At 42.4% G+C, this 8,321-nt stretch overlaps 1 pseudogene; it reads left to right on the top strand.

Annotated features, from left to right (window-relative positions):
• Positions 1–5,199: 5,199 nt before the first annotated feature.
• On the top strand, positions 5,200–5,934 carry LOC128448545 (CTD nuclear envelope phosphatase 1A-like; annotated as a pseudogene).
• Positions 5,935–8,321: the final 2,387 nt, after the last annotated feature.

The raw sequence follows: 8,321 nt of genomic DNA, 5'->3' as shown, positions 1-8,321 counted from the left end.
TTAATGACTTGAGACATTCCTTTGTTAACACAATGCCTTAATACAATGACAGAATACATTTTTGTTGTACTAGAATTGTGGCAACAGGCACACAGGTAAATTGTACCCGTTGACGGTTTTAGGTATAAAGAGCGATCCTTGATTGTTCTAGTTTAAAAAAAGAAAATTGCTAACTTTAAAAAACTAAAGTAAAACCACTCTAACAACCCCATGGGTGTAGTGTAGCATAATAGTTGTGAATACAGTTTTCAGTTTGTGTGTGTGTGCGCATGTGTGTACTCACTAAATATCAAAATATTAAATTACCCATCAGCGTTTGAGATGGATGTTCCACCACACGGCAAACATTTTCCCTCATCCATATTATCCATATTAATCTGTTAATCCCTTCATCTACTTAAACATTCTGATGCCCGCAATGTCATTCACATCACATACGAATAGACACTGATGCCTCTAGCAGTTGACCAGACACAAACGGCCACAATATCCTCTCTCTCTTTCTCTCACAAACACACACACAAACACACCATATCTTTGTCACTAAGTTGGCACACGTTGTGGCAGCAGAGAGTCTATATCGCTCTTTTTCTCACAGACACACAAACATGCGCACACACACAATATATTTAAGCTTTGGAACATCAGGTGGGACAGAGACAGAGCAAACACAGACGAGGCTTCATATTACAGACAAACAGTCAAAAGCAAATACAGTGGTTGGCAGTGCAGATGATTCTTAATAAGAAAACTGGGTTTTCAGCCCAGAGTGAAGAAAAGATGCGTTATTGATGTCTCACCCAGTTGACTTGGCTTTCTGTCTATTATCCACCTGGAACGAATTTCCATCTATCCTCACCCTCTGGGGTCTTCTCATAGATGTATTTATGCAAATGCAGCAGGTAGAAAATGTACTTCTCATTTTATATTAACACACCTCAGTCTTCTTTTCATTCACTAAAGAAGCAATGCCATGGTTTTACGTATTGGGTATAATGTAAAATAAATGTTGTACATGATTGTTCTGGAAAACAGTTCTATAACTGGTTACGTTGGAATTTAAATCAGTAAGAATATAATCTGTTTGATAATATTGAATATAATAAAAGAATAAATAAATAAGACAAACAGAATCTGAAATCATAGTGTAAATTTTGGCTGCAATGTGTAATTCAAATAATGCCTTTAGAATGCAATGGGAGCTAAGACACGCATACCTACCTCCCCAATCTCTCAATTACAATTATTGTGATAACATTGTTAATACAAAGACACACACAACATACATTTTTATATTCCCTGGAAAAATCCAATTAAAGACGATAACTATATCGACTGTGCCCTATGTGATTTTATAGGGAAAACCAGAGCCTCCTTTTTTAAGTCACTCTGATAGAAATCAACAGCCATAGCGGAGATAGAGAAAAGATCCTGGTGCCGGCCATGCTTCACTCTGGAGTTTCCTGACAGCCGTCCTAAGCCCCTTAAACTGCTGGCACAGGCGCCCCCGTGGTCATGGCCTCCAGGAAACTCCACGGGCGCAATAATATGCGTCTTGGGAAGCAGGGGAAGAAGCAGTCGTGCCACAGGATATGAACGGATGACCGGATGGAGGACTTCTCTTTTTGTTCATATGTATATAATATTAATAACATAGGGAAGAATCCAAAGGTTTGACTCTATCCATAATTTAGTTTACGGCTCAAAACATCTACATATGCAGTATCTGTTTATTAACAGCTGTCAATACTGGACAGTTACAGATGAAAGGTTTGACCTCCGGAGTTTTTAATCTGAACCTTAATAATGAACATGTAACTATTCACATTCCACTTTTCGGGAGATCATATCACTCTTTGATATTTGTTTGTCAGTTGGGCGGAAACAAATCAGCAATCTGTCATCAGAGAAACACCGACAGGATGAAAGAGAGTCAGTATGATCCTCTGCTTCTTCGACTCGTCTCAGACGTCAAAATGAATGAACTGAATTCTTCCACAAAATGCTCCGTTGCGGGTTTGATTCCAGGTTTACAAAAATACTTCTTGTAATGTTCTCCGTGATATGCGGCGGCACCTTTGTCACGAAGTCCTTTCAGGTCTCAGTGTGAAAATAACCGTGCTGCGCAGTGACAACAAGGACGTTTAATCTGCGCTGAGGAGAGGCCCCCATTGTTGCTTGATGTTTTGTTCTTTGTTATTCGCTCTGAAAGACGGCATCACTGACACCAGCCTTTTTCTGGTGCATGAGAGAACCAGAGAGATAATCAGTTTCAATGATACAGAGACAGAATAAGGGAACAGCAGAGAGACAGAGTGAGATTGAAGGCCAAAACAGTGTGACTATAAACCAGAGGACTGAGCCAAAGAGCTGCAGGTGGCTCCGGTCCACAGAACCGCCTAAACCGTCCCAAAGGGAACTGCAAAGTTTCCATCTGCAGTGTTTATGTTTCCACTGTATGTGTGTACTTTTGTGTAAGCTTAGTGCCAATCCCCTGTTAGACTATGGCTCGGGTTAAACAATGTAACTACTGTGTGTTCGTGTGGTGGCACAAACACAGACTGATCATTGTTCGTATAAATCCTCTCTCCTCTATTAACCCAAGTGATAAAACTTCATGTCAGATCTATAGCTGGTGTTGTATTTCTTATTTTGTTCATGTCCTTTTACAAAATAGCTGCAAGAATGTATTAAAACTTGTTGTAAAAATGTTAAAATTGGTCAGGAGTCAATTTAACACTGTAACCTCTAATATCCAGAGTTGTGAATAAGTTGTTTAGACTTGTGTTGTATTTATGTGTTAATGGCAAGCAAAGAAACATATCAGATCAGATGTGACAGGCATGTAAATAATTTAAAGTGTTTATGTCAATCACAACAAAAATCTGTATTGGCTAAAAAGTAAGATGTTAGGTGCTTGTGAGAGGTGGACATGGAGTTTTGTGACAAAAAGTGTAACATTTGTTAAATTAAAATTAAAAGCTGCCATATTGAGCTGATTGTACGATTGTGTTATTTGGTCTATTACTGATTACGTCAGCAACCGACTTAAGGTTTTTTCAGTTGAGAACGGATTTGTCCAATTGTTCCAACACCAAAATAACACACAAATTCTGAATCTAAAAGTGATGGCAATTGAGGCATCTTCCTTTGATGCCACACTGTTTGGAGGCAGCTTTCAAAGTTGCCATTGTTTGGGGGCAGTTGCCACTGGCCTAACAATACATTCAGTGCAATGTAATAATGATGTCCTCAAAAGTTTAATGTTTAGGTTCCACATTTAAAATCAGACCAATCATCCCATAACACTGATGGTCTGTAAATCAAACCAAAGTGTAGTTGATCTGTTGGACATGTTGACACTGGGGTTATTGATCATTTCCTCAGTCAAGTCTGTTCAATGCCTCTTGTTCAGTGATTTCATGGACACATTCACTTTATCCATACAATGAGTTTGTTTTAACTTCCATCTCACATGTGGAATAGTAAAGAACAAATAATCATCTCATTGATTATGATCTGGATCAATACAGTTTATAAAAGAAAACTAAAGCTAAATTAGTTTCTTCAAACACATTCATGTCAGTCTATTTATAGATTTCTATCTTTACAAAGGTAGAACTGAATATCTGTGATAAAAGAAGGTCTGTGTTTGATTGACAGCTGATCTCTGTGTTGAGCAGAAACGTCAGGACGGCAAACTTTGAGCAACAAATACAGAGACAAAAGAAGTTCAAGATTTAAACACCAAATCTTAATCACTGCTTTTAATGACTCGAGTCTATTTGAGTTTACACACCTCAGCTGTGACTCCATAACAATAAACCCTAACTCCAGCATAGAGAGGCTGAGTGAATGTTGTGTGGACTATGTGGAGGAGAGTCATGGTGTCAGAGATGCAGTAGAAGGATAGAACACCTGCACTGTGATCCAGGTACACTCCTATTATGGAGGACAGAGGACCTGACACTGGAGTCATGTTGTTGTAAAAATATATAACTCTCTCCAGAAAAATGCATAGCCCAAGATTTATCATTTACTCCAAATACACATTCAGTCATTGAGTTCCCTGCTCTGTTGATATTCTTGTATGTGACTGCTACACAAATTCCTCCTACTATCCCCTTCATCTCCACCTCCCAGTAACAACGCCCAGTCAGACTCTCTCTACTCAGGACCTGAGACCTATCCATGAATCTGTCTGGGTGATTAGAATAAGACTGTTCTTCTGTCATTCGTGTTACCTTTCTTTTTCCCTCAGCAAATAGCAGATATCTGTATGCAGTGTTTGGATCCATTGTGATTTCCTGTGCAAAATCCAAGAAGTCAGCTCTAGTCTTGGGCTCCGGTTGTGGCAGGAAAAAATCCATTTGAGGCCTTGAGGTGAAGGTCAGTCTACACTGAGGGCAGCTGTAGATTCCTCTCTCATCCTCATTGTCCCAGTGGGTTTTAATATAGCTCATACAGTAGCTGTGTCCACTGTCAAATGACAAAGGATCATTCAGATCCAGACACACGATTTTCCTGCTGCGCCATGTCACCTGATGCCAGTGACTGTAGAATAGTTTCACTCTGAAAAGAAACAGATCGCTGCTCCTTCTGCTCTTGTTCACAATCCTCTTTTTACCAAGTCTTAACAAACTGTTGAAAAGAGCAGCAGTATAGTTTTACTGCTTACTGCAAGTATTTAAAGGTAGCTGCATTTGCTCCCAAACTGTTTAGAGGCACATGCCTTTGATGCCACACTGTTTGGAGTCAGCTACCTTTGATTCCACACTTCAAAGACTTTCAAACTGTGTAAATAACCACCTTTAATTTTTCTATGTTTGAGTCTGAGTAAGCACAAACATTAATTAGCTAATGATGCATTAATAACAGCTTCTCACCATCATTATTTGAGACAGTAGACTAAAGTTATAGCAAATTTGATTATTTCTATGTAACTCATTGAAAAGAAAGCTGCATCTAAAGTGAATTGGGCCACCAGTGCGCGGAGGGAGGAACGCACACGTTTTTCGCTTGGCCTCTGCTTAATCTGAATCGCTAGTTTTTGGCGACTGTTGCTAAAGACGAGGTCTGACTCACTAGCAGGCAGGTTTCCTCTGCAGTTCAACCCCAGAGCAACCTGGGGGCAAAACAACCTTGCTGTCGACCGAGGATTGAAGTTTGCCTGACTGTGGGGGTCCATTCCTGCTCATCACCATGCTTAAGACCAGGAAGTGTTTACTTGGCATCCGCACTTTTCTCAGCGGCACGTGGAGAACATGAGACTTCATCATGTGCATCCTCAGGAAGCACTTACGGACGATAATCCAGTATCAGACGGTGCGGTACGACACTTTGCCTCTGATGCCAATCTCCAGCCTCAATGCAGTAAAGAGGATGATTCTGGTTCTGGACCTGGACGAAACGCTGATCCACTCTCACCACGACGGGGTCCTCAGACCCACAGTGAGACCTGGCACGCCGCAAGACTTTATATTTAAAGTCATCATTGATGAGCACCCAGTCAGATTCTTTGTACATAAAAGGCCACATGTTGACTTCTTTTTAGAAGTGGTGAGCCAGTGGTATGAGCTGGTGGTTTTCACAGCCAGTATGGAGATCTATGGCTCAGCAGTGGCAGACAAACTGGACAACAACAGGAGCTTCCTGAAACGCAGATACTACAGACAGCATTGTACATTGGATCTAGGTAGTTATATTAAAGACCTGTCTGTAGTACACAACGATCCGTCCAGTATTGTCATCCTGGACAACTCGCCTGCTGCTTATCGTAGCCATCCAGACAATGCAATACCCATCAAGTCCTGGTTCAGCGACCCTAGTGACAGAGCACTTCTTAACTTGCTGCCTATGCTGGACGCACTAAGGTTCACTGCTGATGTGCGCTCCATCCTTAGTCGAAACCTCCACCAGCACCGACTCTGGTGATTGGCTGCATCAAGAGTGGGGAGGACTTGTTGACCAGCCTCTTCCTCTCTGCCGGCTTCCTTCCCGCCCTCCGTTCCCACGCAGACAACCCGCCATCCCTCTCTCAGCCCTCTCAGATGTAACCTGATGAGATGAGGGCTGTGGTGAGAGCGCCTAACACGGGATGAACACTGCGGGATCACCAGAGCCCAGAAACTACTAGGAAGGTAGAGCTAGTGTTGTAATATTGCAGACGCTGAGACCGCTTAGCGAAAGAAGCCTATTTGCACGCTAGGAGTCCGCAAGTCCAAAAGCCTTCAACAGGTGAGCCTTCAACACACCGTATTTATCATGCTCCGGGGGATTCCCCAGTAGGCTCACCACTCTGCCCGCTGTTGCTCTATTTAGAGCTGCAACAACATAATAATACTTTTTGATATCCGCTGTAATGTCTCTGAGCGCAAACTGCGCCCCTGTCTGAGCAAACCTTTCCGAGGCTTGCGATTCCCAAAACTCTGGTAGCTTAAGCGAGACTGCGTTTGTCGCCATGCCCGTCCAGAGAGAATCAAGGTCACCAATGTAGAAGTCGATGGGATGAAGAAGTCAGGAGATTTCTTGTTTTTTAACTTCGTCCGAAGGCTCTCAGCCACAGTGTTTTTGAGCCCAGATGTAAACCGGGGCCCCGGTCAGAAGAAATGTCAGATGGAATGCCAAACCGAGTGACCAAGGTGATGATAGGGATAGGGAAACCCAGGCGTTTATCTACATTATGTGCTGACTAATAAACTTCTTTTTCCATGGAGACTGGATTTCTTTGGCTTTTAAAATAATATATTATTATGTAATTTGTTCTGTGTCGCTGTTAGGAGTCTGAAGTGTGGCACAGGCACAGCTTAAAAAAGATCAGTAGACAAAAATAAAATAATGAACATGGCAAGGACCCATAAAATGCTAAAGTGAACTCTGTCAACTTAATGTGAACAACTGGGTCAGTGTTACACTTTCAGAGTAGGTGGTATGTTGACTGGGTAAACTCCAGGCAACATACATATAGGATAACTAAATAGAAGAGAAAGCTTTTAGACACAAAGTGCATAACCAAACCTTCACTTAATTTATTTTAGGAGAAGGCAAAAAGTCGTGCAATATGCTGTATAGGTCAGACTTTGGTTTTGAAGATTGACATAAAAAAGAGGTATATGGAAAAACTTTGGACTTGATAGAAGGTCAGGTCAAGACAACAAGTTGCGAAGCATGCTCTCTGCTGTCAGAAAAAACAACTCAAACTCGTCTCTGCTCCTTTACATGTGAAACCCTGCCAATAAGGCCAGCATGTAGCGTAAGGGAAAGATATTGAGAAAGTTGCTAAAACGGCACCTAGGGAGTTTCACCTCCAGGATATATTAATATATGTTAAGTGCAACAGCACAGGTTCGAAAAATCACAGGGGCAAGAGACGTGTTTCAACTCACTTTAATATAAATCAAATACATATAACCAAGAACCCAATGAACAACACACAAAACACTAGTTAACACATGAATAAAAATACTTGACAACGGACCAGGGCTGGGACTTACCTCGGCGACGAGAACCAAAGAAAAGGGGGAGGGATTAATAAACAAAACCACCCGTGACACTTCAAACCAAACAAAACGGGTCGTGAAGAACCCCCCCAACCAGGAATTGTGTCACCACCTCCGGCCCACACCACCTGACCACAATAAAAAGAAGATTAAAACAGGTCAAGATTGAAAATGAGTTAAACCAAACTACAAACAACAAAATAAACCACATACCAACCTATATAAACACAATATAAATGGGGTTAAAGGTTACTTTAAAATCGGGCGTCACCCCGACGTGATCCCTCCACGCGCCGTGAAGGTATAGCATGGAGTCACAGTGGAGACTAGGATATCTCTAAAAGCAGGTCCGTCCGAGGCACGGTGGCCAATGACGGCCGACGAGGAGCAGGGCCTCTATGAAGGCAGATAAACAACTTTAGTAATAAATATTACAACCTTAATTTTAGGAGTTAATGTGACAATACGCACCACCCTATCAGGCCAAGCCACCGTCCCAGCAAACTTGAGGGAGGGAGTCTCCCCAGCTGTAGCCGAGCCCCGCTGTGGTGTCACATAACGAGTCAGCTGGGGGGAGGGCGAGCGTCACCACAACCGGTGGAGCGCCCCGCAGCAGCAGGGAGGGCGCACGCATCTGGCTTCACACCAGGGGTGGACTGGGACAAAAATTCAGCCCTGGCATTGTCTGTCCAGACCAGCCCACTACATTATCAGCGGACATCACATAGAAGTCCACAAATCTCGCGGCGTCTTCTCTCATGCATACTACTGTTACCACCTAGCTCAAAGATGGCAACAAGAAGGGAGGCCACACACAAACCT

This window comes from Pleuronectes platessa, chromosome 9 (assembly GCF_947347685.1).
Source record: "Pleuronectes platessa chromosome 9, fPlePla1.1, whole genome shotgun sequence".
Lineage (NCBI taxonomy): Eukaryota > Metazoa > Chordata > Actinopteri > Pleuronectiformes > Pleuronectidae > Pleuronectes > Pleuronectes platessa.
Note: the sequence above shows the minus strand (reverse complement) of the source record. Positions and strands in the feature narration are given on the sequence as shown.